We start from the raw sequence: 21453 nt of genomic DNA, 5'->3' as shown, positions 1-21453 counted from the left end.
TTCCCTCCACTCTTCCCACTGGCCTGGCACGTGGGACAGGACTTGCAGTGGGCTTCTACATCTGCTTTCATTCTAGGCCAGTAGAAGTGAGTCACGAGGCGACTGTATGTTTTGTCCTGACCCAAGTGGCCTGCGAGGGGGACGTCGTGGGCCAAGCCCAGGAGGAGGTTTCGGAAGCGTAGTGGTACCACCAGCACCCGGCCGGACCCTAGCTCCACCGACTTCTGTTCGCTGTACAGAAGGTCATTCTCCCAATAGACCCGGTGCGTACCCGTCTGGTCGCCTGCGGCCTGGGCCTCTGCCTGTTGCCGGGGCCCGACCAGGGAGGGACAGGTAGCCTGCTCTCGGCAGAATTCCTCTCGGGAGGGGCCCCCTTCGTGGCGCCACTGTGCTAATTCGGGCAGGTCGCCTAACTCGGTGTCTGAGGTGGAGTCGGAAGGCGGCGGGTCGTTACTGGCGAGCGACTCTTCCGGTGGGGGGATGTGGGGGCCCTCGGCTGGGACCATCCCTTCTTCAGGGGTCGGGGCGTCGTCGACGTCCCTCAGGGGGGTCAGTCGAGCCGCCATGGATCGAGTGGTGGCGCACACCCACTCAGGGAGGCCCATCATCCCTAGGTGGGTCTTGCGCTCAACTTGACCCCAGGGGGAACTTTCCAGGTCATTCCCCAGGAGACAGTCGACGGGCTGGGATGTTCTCACTGCGACCTTCAGTTTACCGACCACCCCTCCCCACTCGAAGAGCACCAGGGCTACCTTACATAGGCTTTCTGTGTTGTCGGCTGAAATGACAGGGCAAAATACGTTGGGGAGGACCTGGTCCTCGTGGACTAAATGGCTGAGGACACCAGTGATGCTGGCCCCGGTGTCGCGGAGGGCTTCTACTTGGTGGCCATTGATCGTGACGAGCTGGCCATATTTCTTTGTGTTAGAGGGCAGGAGGCTCCCAGGGACCATCTCCCTATCCCCTAAGGACACTAGGGCCATAGCGGCTGGTTCCCACTCCTCGGCCTCCTCAACCTCCTCCCCCAGGGCTACATTGGCTATCTGTCTAGCGGGGGGTGCTGCCTGGTTGGTGCGTGGGGCCATGGGGCATTCAGGGTCGCTGGCATAATGCCCGGGCTTCTGGCAACGGAAACAAGTGATGGTTACCCGGTGCCCCCGTCTCAGGGGGGGGGCGGATACAGCTGGTGGGGGTGCCGGGAAAGGCGGAGGTTGGGACTTCGGAGGACTAGCCTGGGGCTCTCTCTGCCCTCCCTGGTTTCCCCCCCCTCTCTGGCGGGGTGGTCCCTGACTGGCTCGGGGGTACTCTCCTACAGGGCCCCGGGAGACCCGGGTGTTGGTCCAGCGATCCGCCTCGACAGCCAGCTTTCTCGGGTCCGTGAGCTTGCTGTCGAGCAGATGCTGGCGTAGTTCCACAAAGCAGTTGGCAGCCAGGTGTTCCCATAACATAAGGTCAATTAGTTCTTCCAGGGTGGGTACCTTGCTGCCCTTGATCCACCCATCGAAGGCACGGCTGAAGAAATTCACATATTCCACCCAGGTGGTACCCGGGATCTTCCTGCAGTCCCGGAACCGCTGGCGGTACATCTCCGGGGTGAGGCCGTACCTTGTGAGGAGGGCCGCTTTCATGTGTTCATAGGAGGTCTGCATGGAGGTGGGTAGGTCGAGCAGGGTGTCTCTCCCTTCGCTCAGGAACCGTCCCCATAGCCCAGCCCCCCAATCCTTCTGCGGGACCCGATGGGAGGTCATGGCGACCTCGTAGGCCCGAAACCACTGCTGAATGTCATCATTCTTGTAATATTCCTTGACCACATCCTTGGGGATGTGGACCTTCTGTTCCGTCGGGGCGGCCGCCTCCCGGTTCCCCGGGGGCCGCGCTTCTTCGCTTCTTGCTTTCACTTCGATCTCCTTCAAGCTGCGTTCATGTTCTAGTTGCAGTCTCCTTCCCTCGTGTTCTCGTTGGAGTTTCTTCTCCTCCAGTTCTCCTTGCACTCGCAACTGGTCTACTGCTAGCTTTTTCTCGGCTAATTTCAATTCGCCCTCAATTTTGAGTTTGGCTAATTCGAGCTCGTGATGGCGACTTTTTTCTCTGTCTGCGAGTTCCTCCGGGGATAGGCCCCCGTCTGGTACGAAGCCTCGCACCTGGTTGCTGCTGCGTTCTTCTTGGGAGGGTCCTGCTTCGTCGTGGGGCTCCACCGCTCCTTCTGGGCGGGAGGCTCCAGAATCCACCCAAGCTTTCAGTGCCTTTTGCATATCTTCTTTGGTGTTGAGACCAGTGGTAGCGATTCTGAGTTCCTTACAGAATTGCTTTAGTTCTCTGTGAGTGTATTCTTCCAGCTGTTCCACCTGGAACACGGTGCTGGCGTCGTCTTCTACGAGAACCACGGCGCTTCCTTCTGCCATCTTTGTCGGTAGTGCGTCAGCCGTTCACGGTACGATCTCTAGATTATGGGCCCGAATCCCGTCGCTTGCCACCAATGTTAGAAGGCGACCTCAGAGGGGCCCGGAGGGGGCCCTGACTGGCCTGAGACCAACCCTCGAGGTATCGTAGCCGGGCACTGGCGGGAGACTCCTCAGGGGAGGAATCTCGTATCTAGGATCGTACACTCGGCACCACACGACAAAGAGACACAACACCGAGAGTTCTTAAGAGCAAATCTTTATCAGATCGGAGTGGTAAGATCTTTATGATCCGCAAGGCAATATATATACAAGTGGAGCGCGGGCTCACAAAGTCTTGGAGGGGGTTAGGAGGTAGCGGGACAGTCTTTGGGGGGAATGGATCAAATGCAGGAGCGTATCCGGCACACAGCTCACGATCCTCGAGCTGGGGGATACGCTTGTCGTCGTGGGGTCCGGCTGGACCAAGGGAGTCTGTGGGCACTGCGAGATACTCAGCAGGCTCGAGTACAAGTTCGGAGGTCTTACGATCTTCAGGGAGCCGCGAGTCACTCAGCAGGGCTCAAGCACAAGTTCGGAGGTCTTACGATCTTCAGGGAGCCGCGAGTCACTCAGCAGGGCTCAAGCACAAGTTCGGAGGTCTTACGATCTTTCAGGGAGCCGCGAGTCACTCAGCAGGGCTCAAGCACAAGTTCGGAGGTCTTACGATCTTTCAGGGAGCCGCGAGTCACTCAGCAGGGCTCAGGTGGTTCCAAGGCGAATCTCCCGGACAGTCCCAGAGCACCCCTTGTTATAGGGCGACTCCTCTTTGATGTCCGGAGTCTGTGCAGGCAGGGGTCTTGTCACCTGGGGGTCGCTTGTTGGGGGTTTCCTGCCATTGTCCTTTGATCCTTTCAGGGCCGGGTCGGGAGGAGCCCCAGACACCCAGCAGGCGTGGAGCCAGCCCTCAGGGAGGCCGGCAGGTCGATCAAAACCCACCGTCCCGGGGAAGCGCAGAGGTGTGATGGAAACTGCTCCTCCCTCTCTCATCCCAAGGGGGGCGCGATGTCCTCCAGCCGGATTGGCGCCTGTAGGCTAGGGTCGCGCTGGGGCCAGACGGCCATCTTGGTGCATGCAGTGGGCACGCGGGCCCGGGGTGGCCGAAGGAGGAAGGCTTATGGACGGGGGAAGTCCGGGTCGGGTGCGTGTGTTCTGGTGGGAAGGATCGGCTAGGCCAGGGGCTCGGGGCTGGTGTGAGGTGCAGGGGTCAGGTCTGACTATGTTACGAGGGCCGGGTCCAACAATATTCTTCTCCAGGTCTTGCACTTTTTTTGCTCTTCTATTTATTCTGTTGTTGCACATATCTCTGATATGTCTTTGATTGAGTTTGAGTTTGTTTTACAGGGACAACAATTTAGTTAACGCACTTAGGTTCACGCATGTATTCTTTAATGTTTTTGAGCACATTCACTGGGTCAGTAATTCAATAGAAAGGTTCTTGTTTTATTGCCATGTTGTTTTTATTTCTGTCCAACTAATAATTATGTTGTGTGCAACCATTTATTTACCATGATTAACTGGATGTTAGCCTGCAATGCATATTCAAGCTATTGTTGTGCAGTCCTTTATGAACTAGGATCATCCTGATTGTGAGCAGTCAGTCAGTATTCATAGTGAAACCAATGCCAGTCAGCATCTAATTTTTACCCTCTTGCCATGATGTTATTTATGTATTTGATTAATTTGATGTTAGTGAGCTATCTGTACTAAACTTTGTGCCTTGTAATGTGGTTGTACTCTCCATTCGATTATTCTGGTCTCATTGTAATTTGGCTCAATCGATAACGTGACCATCTGTACATATTTTGATTGCATTTGTATTTTTTTTTTCAAATGTGCCAGTCACGCAGTGTTTAGCAGAATATTTCTAATAATAACAGTTGTGCTGTCTTCACAAGTATAAGTCGAAATATGACAATTAACTGCCTCTTCCCCTGTGTTTTTGATACTTCAAACTGGATTTCATCATCCCGGGCACGTACCTCTATTATGACTTCTATTTCTACTGTTTGTTTCTCTCCGCTTCCTAAACTCTAAATCGGACCTCACTACCACTTTTTCTTTTGCACGTAACTTTATTCAGTCATATGGCTTCACGTGCAGCATGACCGACGCACTGCGCCTTTAAAGATTGTTGAGCATATAAACTTTTGGGTAGCGCGTTTAAGTTTAGAATCACTAGGTGCACGAGATGACACCGAAAGCAGTTAGTTAAAGCGTTACGCTTTGGTTTCTTCGAATATGGTTGGATTGACGGCGTGTTCTCTGGCCACTTATCGGTAAATTATTATGTGACTATTTGTTTGTTTATACAAATATTGTTGGCACACCATCAGAGTCAGCTCTGTATCAAGTATGTTGATATGTGGTACTCTTCATGTTTAGGTCGTTTTAGACGTGATCGTCATCAAGTTTGCCAACGGTATTCATATAGAGACACTGGGTGTCGTGATTTAATTTTTCGGTGAGTTTTTCTAGCATTGTAGCATATTCACCCACTTTTGACCGGCAATATATGCATGATTCATGACTTTGGTCTCTTTTTTTCAGTGTGAAACAAACACACTTTGTGGACTTGTTTATGTTGTGTTGCTCTGCCGCCCCAGGTAATACTTGCTGCCCAGGAGGTGTGTTCACCGTGTGCTGCGTGCAATTTGAGAGCAGAATTATTGTTTACGGCATGACGTTTGAGAGAAGACACACGTGGTGAGGCACACTGTATTCTTGAGCATCTTTTAATTTTGTTCACTTACCTTAGTGTTTGTGAGCACAGTATCCAGCTCAAAATGTAGGGCCTTTGTTGCTCACACCATTTTAATTACATTCGGCAGGGTTCGGTGCACTTGGTGTTGGATTCTTGTTTTTTTTGTCCGTTCTTTATTGCAATCAGCTGTACTCATTTCACTCTATGTTACCCAAGATCTTGTAGATTTTTCTTTTTATCTGGTTACAATTGCTAATTCCGTTTATTTGGTTACAATTGCCAATGTTTTTTCTGCTTTTGCTCTTGTGCTTTCAATTTGTCTGTACTGTTCTGCATTTTTAGTAATGTAAATACCAAGATATTATGTTTATTTACTTGTAGATGCCCCTGAAGAAGGGCGGTTGTTTATGCCCAAAATGCACTGGGACTCATTTACAATCTGTGAGATGTATGCAACCATCACTCTTCATAATTGACCGATGTCCCCTTCGGGAGTCACATGAACTTTGCTCACTAAAAGAAGAAATTTTGAGATACCATCAGCAGTTTTTGTTATCTTGTTGTTCACTTTTTTTTGCGATACTTTGGCTTCTAATTTGTGTCTTTGTACTTACACATACCGGTGATCTGATTACCCGCAGATTAATATGTTAAACACTCCATTGGAGTGCTTTAGAGTAGTGCACTTGAAGTCTGTGACCATTGTCTTAGTATTTTTCACTTTTTAAGTATGAGGTAGGCTGTACCTCCTCTTCAGGTGCACACCAAACTAAATATTGTTGTTATTATTGTTTAATTTTGCAGTTATACGTGTTCAAATTGAGTGCATGCTAGCTGTTCATCTTTAACCTTTTTTAAATGGCATTTTCTGAATTGTAATTTACAATTCGACTTCACCATAAGTTTGGATTTTGAATCAGGATTCCAGAGACAACCAACATGACCAATGGGAAATTACACTACTAAAAGGCAACTCCACTGTTATCCTATGGGAGGGATAGACCTTGCAGTAGTGTAAAGCTAATTGAAGAGTTGCTTTCACTACCAGGACATGTAAAACTTAAACACACATGTCCAACATTGTAAACATATTGCACCCTGCCATCTGCACTGTCCTGGGACTACCCTAGAGGTGACTTGTATGCATTAAAAAAGAAGGTTTGGGCCTGGCAAAAGTTTTTTTTGCAGGTCAAACAGGCACTTTAAAACAGCACACACAGGATCTGCAATGGCGGGCCTGAGGCATGTTTAAAGTGCTACCTAAGTGGGTGACACAATCAGTACTTCAGGCTCACGAGTAGCATTTAATTTGCAGGCCCTGAGCACATGTTGTGCCACTTTAAAAGGGACATAAAAGTAAATGGAAGATGCTAATAGGGAATAAGCCAAAATGACTAGGTTTTAAGGAGTGAGCACATGCACATTAGCACTGGTGAGCAGAGGTAAAGTGTGCAAAGTCCTAATGCCAGCAAAAACAAGATCAGAATACAATGGAGGAGGCAGGCAAACCTTTGGGGGAAGACCACTTTACGGCTGACAGGTCTAACCCTGTGTAGGGTGACGGGAAGGTAGCAGGCCCTGCTTGACTGCTAATTTGTCCCATATTTCAATAGGGGGTTCTCATTACCTCTGACATGCACATATTTCTGGAGCACTCTTCTTTATGGTGCCAGGTAAAGTCCCATAAGCACCAGCCTGCTCCAGCTGTCTCCATATGGAGCCAGTGTTTCTCTGCATCTCCAACCAACCACTTGGCATTGGAACGTTATTGGGGTGCATAGTAATATGTCAGAATAATCAGGCACTTTAGGTTGTCTTTTTCTTGATGAGCTATTGGTATCTTTTTGGCAATCTTGGCCTCGTCATCTACACTAAAGAATATTTATTTCAGTTTTTGTAGGGCTTTTAATTCAGTTAGAATGACAGCAGTGGGCAATGCCTGGAACAATTAAAGTAGGCATAGTAAGGCATTGATTTTAATACCAATATGCGTAAACAACCATATCCAAAGTTTAAGCCACTTGGCTAGGCCTGCCATAATCTGACATTTCAGTGGGGACCACGTGATTGTTAGTCATTGTTTCACTTATTGTGCAATATCAATACCTATGTGTTTAATTAAATAATTGCTCTTTTTAAATGGCCAGTGCCATTTCAGTTCTGCTAAGCTCTCCACAGGGAGACAGATGTTGAGGATTTCCGATTTCTCTTATTTTAAAATCAGACCATTTTCCAAAGTCACCTGGAATCTCATTTAATACCCTTAGGGCAGCGTTGGGAGTATAATGTCTGCAAATGCACATATGGTATTGTCAATGCCTCCAAATGACACTCCCTTAGTTAATGTTGCTGTGGGATGCTAGGGGTTGCAGGTGAGGACAAATAAGATGGGTGTTGTATGCCTTGACATCCTTGGCATGGTATTCCCCCCACCTGGCTTTTAGCCTTTGTGGCCCCCGTTTGGCAGAATTTGTTTGTATTGACTTTAGGGCTATGCGCACTCTACCACTGGTAATTAGTGCCTGTGAATTGAATGCTACTCATGGGCCTGCAGCACTCATCATTTCATCCACTAAAGTAGCACTTTAAAACATGTTTCAGGCTGCCAGTGCAGCCTATAATACAGTTTTAAACTGTAATTTCGACCTGGCAAAATAACCCTTTTACCAGGCCTAAACATTCCCTTTTAATACTTATACATCACCCCTAAAATAGGCCTTAAACACTCACAGGGCAGACTGTACTGTATGTAAAACGTAGGACTATGTATTTCAGTTTAACATGTCTTGGCAGGGACAAATTCCTGAAGTCGTTGTTCACTGTCTGAAGGCCTCTCTCTCTCATTGCCTAACACTGGATTATATTATTACATTTAAAAACTACTAACATTGGATTGGGTGCAGTTAACTTTGGATTGGGCGCAGATAGAGCTATGCTGTTTGCACTCAAATTAATTGAAATTTAACATTCTCTTTAATGGTAAAGTCAGATTGAAGTTATAGCTCTGAAAAAAAAATGTTATCAGCAAGATTGGAACTCTCTAAACATACAATAACAATACACCTTGTCTGAAATTATTTAACCAATACTGTACTTGATGATCAAGAAATGTAATAACTTGATCATATACATATTCCATTTTTAATCTTTGTTTGAACTAATTTTGCATATCAAATCATAAACATTGGATGACATAACCAAATGTTTTATGAGCGTGTTTAGTCCACACTTGACTCAGAAGTCACAAACATTACTTATACAAATAAAAACAATTTTTAACATTGCATAACACATATAAAATGGACAAGTCCATATTTTAAAACAGAAGGCTTTCTTTATTGTATCCCAATTGTCAAAACTCCTAGGATTAAGCATGTGCAGGGTTTGTACCAATTAATTAATTGACCCAAGAAAGGCCCCTGATTTTACAATAAGGGTTGCCTTTATTAAGTTGAAAAAACTAACGTCTCTCTAACGTGTACAGGTCAACATGTTTCGAACCTTGTTGTTCTGGGTTCTCCTCAGGACCAAGGCTGGATACAACTGAAAAGAAATTAAATGAAAAAATTGCTTTGTGAGAGTCTCATTGTTTTTGTGGACATTTATCATTCAACTAGATCCCCTCGTAGTTGAATTAAGTTACCTCCAATATGGTATGTGTTCCATCTGTGTCCGGTGTAGTTAAGATGAAACAGTAATGTCAATTAAAAAAAGCAAACAGATACTCATGGTTAAAAAACAAGCCTCATTCTTCATTGTGTTTTTCAAATGGCATTGGTTTGTATTGCGACTAATGCGTGTAGTGAACATTTTTCGTTTTTTCTTTCAAATTGATTATACTCCGGTTTACTGTGGAAAAAAGTCAATTGGTTGAAGTTTTCACCTTGAGGTCTGTGACTTTTTACTCAATACAGTAGATTAAAGATTTACTTTGTCAGTGCACATAGTGGAATTTGGCCGCAGAGCGGGTTCATTGTAGCCCTGTGTTTTTGGCATTGTATTTTCCAGTAACAATGTTCCCAAGTGAGTCTTTAATAAGAGGGAAAAGCAAACTAACAGAAGATACTTTTATCACTGTGCGCTGTGGAGGAACATTCCTATTTCTGTAATGACAATGGCCGGCAAAGCTCAGTTCTTTGTTTAAGATGAACCAATTTAAGAATGACAATTGAGACAAACAGTCCTTTTGAAATAAGTAACATGTTGTTGCTTACTTAACGTGTATTAGAAGACCTACTTCTTATGAAGTCCATCAACATGTTCTCTCCGTTAGGTGTCTTCCAATAAATCCTCAATTTGCGGTTGCGCCAGTAAGTTTATAGTTTCAGCTGCATGACTTGATGATTTAAATAACCTCTTTCACGTCTGTTTGGTGCCTTTGGGTATCTTGTTAATTAGAACAAGACCTAAGCAATCATTATTTGTCTATGGTCAGGCCAAGGAGAACTTGGTTAGTGTAATTTGCAATTCTATTACACTTCGTTCTCTTGTATGATCGAAATCTTTGATTGAGTTTAGATTTTTTAACATGCTGAAGTGAGTCGTATCTCATAGTTGATATTTTTAAACATTTGAGCACCATCTTGGGCGCGATGTGTTTTCAGTTTACTCTTTTTTTGTCACATCCTTGAGCTTGTTCATGTTTTTTGCAGGAAGGCTAGTCAATGTGGTAAAAGATTAGTTTTAGTCTCACATCATTATTCTGAAGAGCTTGACGCCACTGTGCACTGTGCACTATCTTTTTGCAAATTGGTGTTCGCAGATGATGTTCATGCTATATTACTAGGCATATTTATAGCTTGGTAAATTTGGCTGAAAAATATGATTTCTCTATTAGGATTATAACCTTTGTAGTTCAGTCATTTAATTTCGACCCCTTGTGGTTGTGTTGAAGCACAAGATTAGATAGGCTTCAGTTTGGGTAAGGGTCCTCTCTAAGTTTCCACCTCTGGGGTTCGGCTGGACAACCATCAAGACCATCCACTTGAAGTATTTTTCCGTAAACAAGCTCACAACATCTTTGGTTATGTTATCCATTGTTTATTATTTGATATGAAAAATGAGCGAAAAAACAAAGATTGAAAATGTATTATGTATATGATATGTGTGTATATGTATATAATATGTATATGATATATGGTCAAGTGAACGTTAATTAAATTAAACAAATTGTTTGATCATTGAAGACTGAAATTGTGTGTTAGTAAAATAATTTCAGACAAGTTATATATCGTTGTTATTGTACTTTTAGAAAGTTGCTATTTTCATGTTCTAACTACCTGTTCCTGCTACCAGTGTAATCAATCACATGGCTGTGAACAGCCCTGCTGTTGGAGTTTTTATATCCCTTTCAGACAGTGACACAAATGGGTCTTAGGTGTAGACAGGATAGGTTATCCTGGCAGGATTACACAAAGGGCTTTGCCTCCTTCACACACAAAGGAATCCAACACCAGGCATACCCAGCTTTTTGTCCCCCCCAGACAGGTTGTTGCCTTGACAGAGGACAAACTTTCCAGACCCAGATGTGAGGGTAGCACAGGGATTCCCCACACACATGGCTGGCACTAGATATAAATAGTGGACCTCCGGAGCCACTCTTAAGAACACTTATGGATCTGTGGAATTAAAGAAGAAGGACTGGCCTTCTGCCAGAGAATTGCTCTGCTGCTTGAAGGACTGACTTGTGTCTGAAAAAGAAGACTGGACCAGCTTGCCTTCATCCCAGGCTACCCACAGTGACTCTAAGGGTCAGTTTGCTGAACTCCTGTGTGAGCTACAGGGACACAACAAGCTTCAGAGGCCTCCCCGAAACCGATCAGCTGACCTGCTGTTACTGGACCGGCCTGGACCTGTAACAGAACCAGCCTGAGCCCTGCTTCTGGCCTCTGCTAGAGTCCTGATCACAAAGAGGTGCTCCCTCAGGTCCTGGACCCTTGGCTGGCATCAGGGAAAACTCCTCATGACCCAAATAAGAGTCGTATCCTCAATAGAATCGAAACAGCACAGACTTTGCAGAACCTCGCATCTCAACACCAAGAACACAAACGTACAACTCACAGCATGCTGTGTGCTTCACCTGTGCCCCATCGTGGTCTAGCTAAACTTGTGACTTTGTCTCTGTCCAGCCTGACCAGATAACCTCAGATGGTGCTTTCTGCTTCTTAGTGCTATTCTCACTTAAGGCTTTAAAATTCAATATTTCCAGTTGTACTGCATTGGATTGTTGTTGTTCGGGTATAATTTTATTTACTAAAGTATACTCCATAGTTCTGATTGGTATGAGAATTTTATTGTGTTGTGTTTTTCACTTATTTAATGTTTGTGTGTTACATAGATACTTTTCACATTGCCTCTAAGTTAAGTCTGACTACTTTTGTACCACACTACCTGAGGGTTAAGGACAGGTTACTTTAGTAACTTTTGTGGTTCACCCTGACAAGGATTGTGATTGTTGCCTGATTGAGGCTTCCATCCTTCTCGACAAATTGGAAGCAATCTTTTTTTGTGTGTTTATATCAGAAATGGAGCACATTGGCACATTATTTGAAAATTAGTTTCACATTTGCTGCAAAGTTTCTGTTTTTGCTCGAGGTCTCGGTATTTTGCTTTGAAAGAGTTTATTTATTTCTAAAACAGAGCAAGTTGGTACATTCTTTTATAAAATGTTGCACATCCTCTACAATATAAATTCTTTTGAGGTCGCATTTGTGTGCTCAGTTTAATGCTTTATGTTTTTTTTTACCTTGTGTTATTTATATGCCTTGGCACCCTGCACCCCCCACCCCCTCGACAGGACCCCCTTCCCTTCAGTGCTTGTGTAAACTGGAAGTGCTTTGCGTTTAGGAGTAAATGCCTCCGCCAATGCTCTCTGCAGCCCTCAAGCAACAATTATTACCCATTTCTGCCATTTCCAAATGTAGTATTTGTAGCGTTGTTTGCATAGAAACAAGCATTTGCAATGCAATAGGTCTCGCAATCTTCAGAGTTAGAGCTGCTGGTGCTGTAAATGACAATGGAGCGATACCAAAGGGGATGATGGACGGAGCGTTAGAGCAAATCAAACACTCACCCCCAGTCAACTGATCTGGGTTTAATCCATCACCATTCTTAAGCTCACTCCACCACCCCAGTTCAGACATGGCCATATGCAAATCAGTCTGACCCTGTGACTTATGGGAACAGTCCAGCCCGAACTGCCAAGCCATGTCTTCCCTGGACCGGAAACAAGCATCCTGGGACCGGTTTCGGGTTCATAACCCTCGTCAGCCAGGCTATCTTGAATCCAGTGGCAAAGTGAGCAAGGGACCCACGTCTGGGCATAACCTGCCAACTTAGGGCTAACAAAGCGATACCAAAGGGGATGATGGACTGAGCGTTAGAGCAAATCAAACACTCACCCCCAGTCAACTGATCTGGGTTTAATCCATCACCATTCTTTAGCTCACTCCACCACCCCAGTTCAGACATGGCCATATGCAAATCAGTCTGACCCTGTGCCTCATGGGAACAGTCCAGCCCGAACTACCAAGCCATGTCTTCCATGGACCGGAAACAAGCATCCTGGGACCGGTTTCAGGTTCATAACCCTCGTCAGCCAGGCTATCTTGAATCCAGTGGCAAAGTGAGCAAGGGACCCACGTCTGGGCATACCCTGCCAACTTAGGGCTAACAAAGCGATACCAAAGGGGATGATGGACGGAGCGTTAGAGCAAATCAAACACTCACCCCCAGTCAACTGATCTGGGTTTAATCCATCACCATTCTTTAGCTCACTCCACCACCCCAGTTCAGACATGGCCATATGCAAATCAGTCTGACCCTGTGCCTCATGGGAACAGTCCAGCCCGAACTGCCAAGCCATGTCTTCCCTGGGCCGGAAACAAGCATCCTGGGACCGGTTTCGGGTTCATAACCCTCGTCAGCCAGGCTATCTTGAATCCAGTGGCAAAGTGAGCAAGGGACCCACGTCTGGGCATACCCTGCCAACTTAGGGCTAGCAAAGCAATACCAAAGGGGATGATGGACGGCGTTTTTTTTTTGTGCATTTGTCACCCGAGTGGGAAGGGTATGCCCAGACGTGGGTCTCGTGCTCTCCATGCCACTGGAATCGAGCTATCCTGGCTGAAGAGGGGTGAAACCCCGAAACCGGTATTAGGATGCTTGTTTCCAGTCCAGGGAGGACCTGGCTTGGCAGTTCGGGATGGACTGTACTCATGAGGCAGAGGGTCAAGACTGATTTGCATATGGCTGGGTTCAAGCTGGAATGACATGGTGAGCAAAAAAACGATGTATTTAGGCCCAGATCTCTGTACTGGGGTGAATGTATGATATTGTTCTGCATTCTGTCCATAACTGTTATTTTTGCATTTGTCACCCGAGTGGGAAGGGTTTGCTCAGATGTGGGTCCCGTGCTCTCCATGCCACTGGAATCAAGCTATCCTGGCTGAAGAGGGGTGAAACCCCGAAACCGGTGCTAGGATGCTTGTTTCCAGTCCAGGGAGGACCTGGCTTGGCAGTTCGGGCTGGACTGTACCCATGAGGCACAGGGTCAAGACTGATTTGCATATGGCTGGGTTAAAGCTGGAACGGCATGGTAAGCAAAAAAATGATGGATTTAGGCCCAGATCTCTGTACTGGGGTGAATGTATGATATTGTTCTGCATTCTGTCCATCACTGTTTTTTTTTGCATTTGTCACCCGAGTGGGAAGGGTATGCCCAGACGTGGGTCCCGTGCTCTCCATGCCACTGGAATCGAGCTATCCTGGCTGAAGAGGGGTGAAACCCCGAAACCGGTACTAGGATGCTTGTTTCCAGTCCAGGGAGGACCTGGCTTGGCAGTTCGGGCTGGACTGTACCCATGAGGCACAGGGTCAAGACTGATTTGCATATGGCTAGGTTCAAGCTGGAACGGCATGGTGAGCAAAAAAACGATGGATTTAGGCCCAGATCTCTGTACTGGGGTGAATGTATGATATTGTTCTGCATTCTGTCCATCACTGTTTTTTTTGCATTTGTCACCCGAGTGGGAAGGGTATGCCCAGACATGGGTCCCATGCTCTCCATGCCACTGGAATCGAGCTATCCTGGCTGAAGAGGGGTGAAACCCCGAAACCGGTACTAGGATGCTTGTTTCCAGTCCAGGGAGGACCTGGCTTGGCAGTTCGGGCTGGACCGTACCCATGAGGCACAGGGTCAAGACTGATTTGCATATGGCTGGGTTCAAGCTGGAACGGCATGGTGAGCAAAAAAACGATGGATTTAGGCCCAGATCTCTGTACTGGGGTTACTGGGGTGAATGTATGATATTGTTCTGCATTCTGTCCATCACTGTTTTTTTTGCATTTTTATTGTAAATGACAATGGGGCATACTCAAAAGAATGTGTAATAACTACCGCAAGAGTAGCTTAACGCAACTCTCAACATCACAGCCCATCGCGGGAAAATAACCCTGTGTCAACGTGGAATTCACAACAAGGCGGTACCATGCGATAGTCTGCCAAAAACGCGGACAATGTCCGCAATATAATCACCCGGACGGAGATAAAAACACAAACCACAACACCAGAAAACATGCGATGAGCACATCCGCGATGAGGAAAGCAAGGATAAGCACCGCCAGGACCGTGAAACACATGGCAGGCGGGAATAAGCACAACAAAAGCCTGAAAAAGTAACAGACCAAACAGAAAACAACAGCCAACCACAATGGAGGCAACCCGAGCCAACAGACAACCCCACCAAACCCATTGGCAACAAAACATTGTACATAGAATGCCAAGTTGAACAAGATGAATGCAGCCTGAGAGCGGAGGAGGACAATGGCACAAAACCAGAACTCCAGCAATGATGCGAAAGGCACAAACAAGCAGAAACACGCCAACAACAACAAGGCAGCAATGCACACCAGAGGTGGGAGTCCAGCGCCACACCAGGAGCTGGATGACATGGAGGAAATGGTGTCCACCACATCAGTCTGGAGATGGTGGCAGGACTCGGGGACCGCAAACTGCACAAAACAACAGGCACAACAGCAACAGGGAGAGGAACCTGCAGGGACTGGGGGACGGGGGGGATGGACACAATGGCACACATGCACAATTAAGCACAGCAAAACTGGAGACAAACCATGCCCATGAGCAACAACACCAACCAGGTGCACAAGTCACACAACCCGGAAATGTCACACCACTGAACAGGCACAGAAGTGAACACAACACCGCCTGAAAGGGAGAAGAGTGAGCCAAATCAGAGCTGAATGGACATCTCATACAAAATGCAGCACACACACATAGGAAGCAGAGCACCCCAACATCCAACATAATGTGGTACAAACACCAACTTGTACACAACCAAATACAGGACACAAGTGCACCCGCCTGTGGCCGGTATACGGCCATACACATCTGGCAAAGCACAAAACAGGGACATGATAATGCACATGTACAAACACACAGTCCTGATGGGGTAGCAATGCACAGATGGCAGGGAGCCAGAGAGTCTGTGACACACATTGGCATACAAATCTAGACACAACACAGTTGGAGATAAGTGAAAGTGTGGAAACTTTATCAACAAGTGCGAGTCAGTATGGCCAAGATAAGTGCCACGATATGCAGACCAATGCAGCAGCATGTCTGAATGAGGAACGTAGGAAAGCGCCCAGGTTCATCTCGGGGGAGTCCCTCACCAACACAAGTCAGTGCCAACCAGCATTGGTTATCCGCGCCTGGAACATGAGTCCTGGCCAATGTAGCCATGTCCACTGTAGCCTCTGGACTTGTGACCATATCTACAACATGCAACCCTGTGTCTTGACAATGCAATGGCTCACATCCATTTGTGGCTGCAGGTAACTTGTCACTCGTCCATGAAAGCGAGTGCAGCTGCGAAGGCTAACATCTTCAATGAGCGATCGTCAGCCACCACATTTGACATGTCGTCAATGTAATCCATCAGCTGACCAGGACAGATGTGCTGACTCTAACCAGTTGACCCAATGTGCACCAAAGCCCAATCGGGTAGTGGCTCAATGTGATCACTGCACACGACGATTCATGCAATCTCCCAGGTCCGGTTTCCAGCCTGCATGCCGAACATCCATGCATGCCATAAGCGGTCATCCTGGTGACACTCCTGGTCATGGTCCAACAGGGGGCACCCACACACGTCGAAATCCAGATCAGCTACCGTTACGTTGGAGAGGCAGACATCCATGGACCACTCGAATATGCACAAGCGACATTGCAACACAGGCTGCACGCAGGTGACATGCGCAAGGCGGAAGTCCACCCGGTAACTGATCTGCAGCACTGCCAACGGCAGTGCCCCCAGTACATGCAGCAGACGTGCACGGTACAGCTCCACATGACTGGAGTAGACCATGTGTCCAGGATGGTCTGCCATTGCGTCAGTGGCTCTGCTTGAAGCGGCACTGGCTTGTCCTGAGACAGTCCAGTGGATGAGATGGCACAGCTCGGTGCAATGAGCAGTGTCTGTGTGCAACGGGTGCAGGCCTTGGGTGGGGTGGGAGTACATGTGAAGGCCATATCATGCACCCCAACTACAAACAAGGACCACTGCGTGTGGGATGTGTACATGTTGGTCTCATGCTGGGCAGTGCGTAGTGTGGGAGTCGCAAGCAAATGCCATCGTACCTGTCAGGGGGTGCTGGGCAAATACAAGTTCCTGCTCGGAGCTGCAGATGTGCTACCCCTGATAGTACAGACAAAGGACCTTTCATCCCTACTTTAACTTCCCCAGCTGCATGCATACCGGAGACGTACAGAGGCCGGTCATGGGTGTTGTGGGATGTCTGCGACCCTGGAAATCATGGATGATATGCCCAGCATGATGCACATGAGTGGACTCACTATGTGTCACGTTGCCACACAGCTGCTCTGCCCTGCCACGGGCACCCACAGTTATGTGCGCTGCACAATTGCATCACGTGCACTCCTACAGGACACCATTCTAATGCCTGTCCGCACATGTCCAGCGCCATGCCAACAACACCGCAACACTGGCCTTCGAAGGTGTGCACCCACTTGGGTATAGGCCGGGGGGCAGGTGCAGGGCTACATGTCCAGGGTCACTGCCAACGCTGAGGTGACATGGCAACATCCGCAGAAGACAGTACACTGTGATGTTGCAGGGCTCGTGCACATCAAGCTGACACAATGAACACACGGACACATTTGCTCAGATGGTGTGAATGGCTATGGGCACATGCGCATGGCCACATTTATTAGCAGGCACACTTACCGAGTGACACCTGTGTTGGATGTGTGTGAGGTGTGTGCACACCAGCCGGCAAGGGCTGCCTGGTGCAGTCAGAAATTGACAAAAGTGTACATCATAAAAGACACAACTATACAACCATAAAGGCCCCATGATTTGTGCTGCACAGAGTTAGTGGCCCGGATGCACTGCGTCCTGCACGGGCCTGCAGTCACGGGCCGCTGAGTTGCGGTGCACTTGGGGAAGCATCTCGGGTGCAGAGCAGGTCCACGGGATGACAAGGGGCCTTTTCGCACAGTGTCTCTATGGACAGTGGAAGGTGTACCCCCAGGGCAGGATGCAGAGGGCAGGCCCACGCTGATACAGTCACTATTGTGGAGATGAATGGAACAGACACATGTCCGACACCAAGTTCGGTCCAGCCAGAAGAAGATGCAGAAAACAACCAGTCCAGGGGCTCTGATGACGCCACCAGGGTCCAAACAGATGGTGCCCATGACTCATTGTGCACAGAGTTAGTGGCACCAGTGCAGTTAGGGGATGCCGCCTGCGATGAGGCTTGTCCAATGGTGTGGATTCCTCCACATCTTACCCAAGACACAGTTGCACATGTGTGACCTAATGGACCGCAGTGTAGGCCTGAGGTAGTGGTCAGCTCGGGCCATTCACCGAGTGTTGCCGGCATAGGTTGGATGGCCCCACCGGCCTGCGTAGTTCAGGTTCAGTGGCACCACATGACGCGGGCTTGCGATGAACAGGGTTGATGGCACCAGGTCAGTTGTTGATAGTGTTCGGTCACCTCCGTGACTGTGAACCGGCTTTCGTCCGGACTGAACTGCCATTCATGATTCGCAACCAGGTGCTGGATGTGGGACCTACTGGACCGCAGGGAAGTCCTGGTCCCTCCTCCACATGTCGCCGGCTGGTGTTAAGCATGGTTAGTGACACCACGTGTCGCAGGCTGGCGATGAAAAGGGCTAGTGGCACCACGTGTCGCAGGCTGGCGTTGAACAGGGTTAGTGGCACCACGTGTTGCCTGCTGGTGTTGAACAGGGTTAGTGGCACCACATGTCGCAAGATGCCCATATGGAACTTTGCCTCACTGATCAGGGGGGTCTGGTGCTGTGGCCAATGCCCAGGCTTTGGTGTCGCTGCCATTCAGGACTCAGGACCAAATTTCACATATGTGACCTACTGGGCCGAAGAGGACGCCAGTGTAGTATGTGAATGTGGAAGGAGTAATGCGGGCCAGCGTTGGGGGGCCAGCGATGGTCTGCGGAGGCTGCAGAAGTCACGGAACTGGTGCTTGGAGCTTGCACCGGCACATGGTGGACCCTCCTTGACACACGCCGGTGTTGGCAGGTGAACAGTGTGGCCTGGCTGCGCTGGGGCGGGCCTGGTGGTTTCGGGGTCCAGCAGGGCCAGGGTACAGCAGGCGCACAGGATCGCAGGCAACCCCGCTCACAAGGACAGCGTCAGCCTCATGCCGTGGTGAGAGGTGTCACCCTGGCAGAGACGTTGGTCTTTCCAGAAGTGGATCACGCCCAGGGATATGTGCTCTTTATTCACACCCCTACGCTGGACTGGCGTATGCCGGGCAATCCCACTCCGCTCACGCTTACAAGGGGGACGTAACAGGCAACATTTATGTGAACTCCCCCAATGGCCGGGGTGACATGGTTGCGTCCACTGTCCACTACACTCCACACACCAAAGGTATATGTCGCCATGGATATGTGTGTGTTCTGCCTACTGCGGTCTGTCCAGCACATCTCCGCCATTCTTGGCATTGTGTGCTTTCCCAGTCATGGTTCTCCTGCCTCCTTCACACATGCCTGGTTGTCACCTCTCCCCACATTGGGCTAGTGCGTGGCTGAGATGCCATGCCGTTGATGGCTCATGTGCAGGGCTTGCCCAGTTTACCATTGTGAGTTGTTCTGTCATGTCTGGTGTGTGGGCATGTTGTTTTGCCTGTTGGATTAGATTTTGTGAAGTGTGCATTGCCAGAGTTGTGAGTTGCATGGTTGTGGAGTTGAGGCGAGTGGGGTGTTTATTTGGAACGTGCCAAGGGGCTGTGCATTTCCCTCGGTGCCATCCTGGGGATGTTGGTTGCTGATGGACTGTCGGAGAATGGAGGAATCGTGCACAGTGGCTAGGTATTTGGAGGCGAGATTGGTGGAGGTTCCACAATGTTCGGTTGTTGCCTGCACATTGATGTGAGACGTGTGCTTTCTGTTGCGGTTATTGTGTGCTATGTTGGCACGGGGCACAGGTATGACATGTGTGCTGTAGATTGCCCCCGACATGTGCGTGCATCCAGCTATGGCGTATGGTCCTTGCTTGGTGTCCAGCGGATCCTGTGCATTGTGTTGGATGTCTAGGGACTGGGGTGACAGGCTGATGGTGTTGTCCAGGTCAGGTGTGAGGGACTTGGATGTGTTGGCTGTGTGACTCCTCCGACTGTGGCGGGTATTGGTTGGCGGGTACCAGGGGCTAACAGGTACAGCACAGCCAGCAGCTTTGTGTGGGGTGGGATGTTGGTTGTCCACTGTGTTGGTGCCATCGGCCTGTTGGTCTTTGTTGGTCAGGATGCGTAGGATGGTTGTCCTTTTGGGCCTGTAGTGGGCAATGACATTGTCAGGTGTTGGGTCTGAGAGGCTGGTGCGTTTCCTGGGTGTCCACTGTCTTTGTCTGCGCTGCCTCTGTGGTGGTCCGGGGGTGTTCCGGGTGGGGTCCTGGGGTGGTTGCGGTGGGTGTTGTGGCCCTCTAGGGTGTCCGGCCCGCATGCCTGGTGGCTCCATGGCATCTGCTGCCCTTCCGATGTGGCTGTGGGCTGTGCTCCCTTTTGTTGTGCAGGCTGTGGTCTGACTTAGCACCAGGTCAGAGCAGGTGTTATTTTCCTACTGCTAATGCGCCTTATCGCCTGTTTTGTGTTCTTATCGCAGTTCTGGCTGTTCGGTCTGAATGTTGTGGAGTGGTGTTGTCGCGGTTTTTGGCAAGGGAACGCCTACTCTGCATCTCATTAGCGATAGTTGCGGGGGTCATCCGTGGCTATGTTTTTTGCGGCTGTTACGTGGTGCCGTGGGCTGTTAACATCAGCTTGTGATTGGAGCTATAAGTTTATCGCAAATTTGGCTGTGATAAAGTGCCGTTAACTCTGCGATAGTTCCTTGTGAATATGACCCAATGTCTTTTATCTATGTGTTTTGGTTCGGAGTGTAGTGGACACGGCTGCAGCACTGCCAAGAGGATTTAGAATGAGGAATTACCACTGGGACAAGAGAAGCAGCTGCAGCACTGTTTAGCGGATTTAGATTGAGGAATCGACAATGAGATCAAAGAAGCAGGTAGCAACACAGGTAGAGGACTTGGAATGAGGAATTACTGACAGGACCAAAGATGCAGCTGCACCACTGCCTAGAGGACTTAGAATGAGGAATTACCAACAGGACCAGATAAGCAACTGGCAGCACTGTCTAGAGGACTAAGAATGAGGAATTACCAACGGGACCAGAGAAGCATCTAGCAGCGCTGCCTAGAGGACTAAGAATGAGGAATTACCACTGAGAACAGAAACACAGCTGCTTAGAGGGCTTAAAATTTGATGTGGGATTTCCGACGGGACCAGAGTAGCAGCTAATAGCACTGTCTAGAAGACTCAGAAGGATGAATTACCGACAGGACCAGATTAGCAGTTAGCAACAGTCTTGAAGAATGAGGAATCACTGACGGACCAGAGTAGCAAATAGCAGCACTGTCTAGAGAACTTACAATGAGGAATTACCACTTGGAACAAAGAAACAGCTAGTAGCACTACCTAGAGAACTTAAAAGGAGGAATTACCGACAGGACCAGAGAAGCAGCTGGACCTAATGAATAACAGAAAAGCTCACCTTAAGACAAGAAATCCAGCTGTTAAGGACTGGACCACTGGCAGATAGTGGAAAAACACTGAAACCAACTTATAGAGACACAGAGAAGCAGGCCCGGTGATTATATTTCACTTTCTATTTAACACTACTTATCTGTGCCAGGATTAGGAAACCTCTCTTACCTCATGGCAAACACC

At 48.4% G+C, this 21453-nt stretch overlaps 1 protein-coding gene across 1 annotated transcript in view; it reads right to left on the bottom strand.

Moving 5' to 3' along the window:
• The window catches only part of LOC146782754 (extracellular calcium-sensing receptor-like), a 65179-nt gene that overhangs the window by 19861 nt on the left and 23865 nt on the right, over window positions 1-21453 (bottom strand). The window lies entirely within an intron of this gene.

Source organism: Triturus cristatus, chromosome 12 (assembly GCF_964204655.1).
Source record: "Triturus cristatus chromosome 12, aTriCri1.1, whole genome shotgun sequence".
NCBI lineage: Eukaryota > Metazoa > Chordata > Amphibia > Caudata > Salamandridae > Triturus > Triturus cristatus.
Note: the sequence above shows the minus strand (reverse complement) of the source record. Positions and strands in the feature narration are given on the sequence as shown.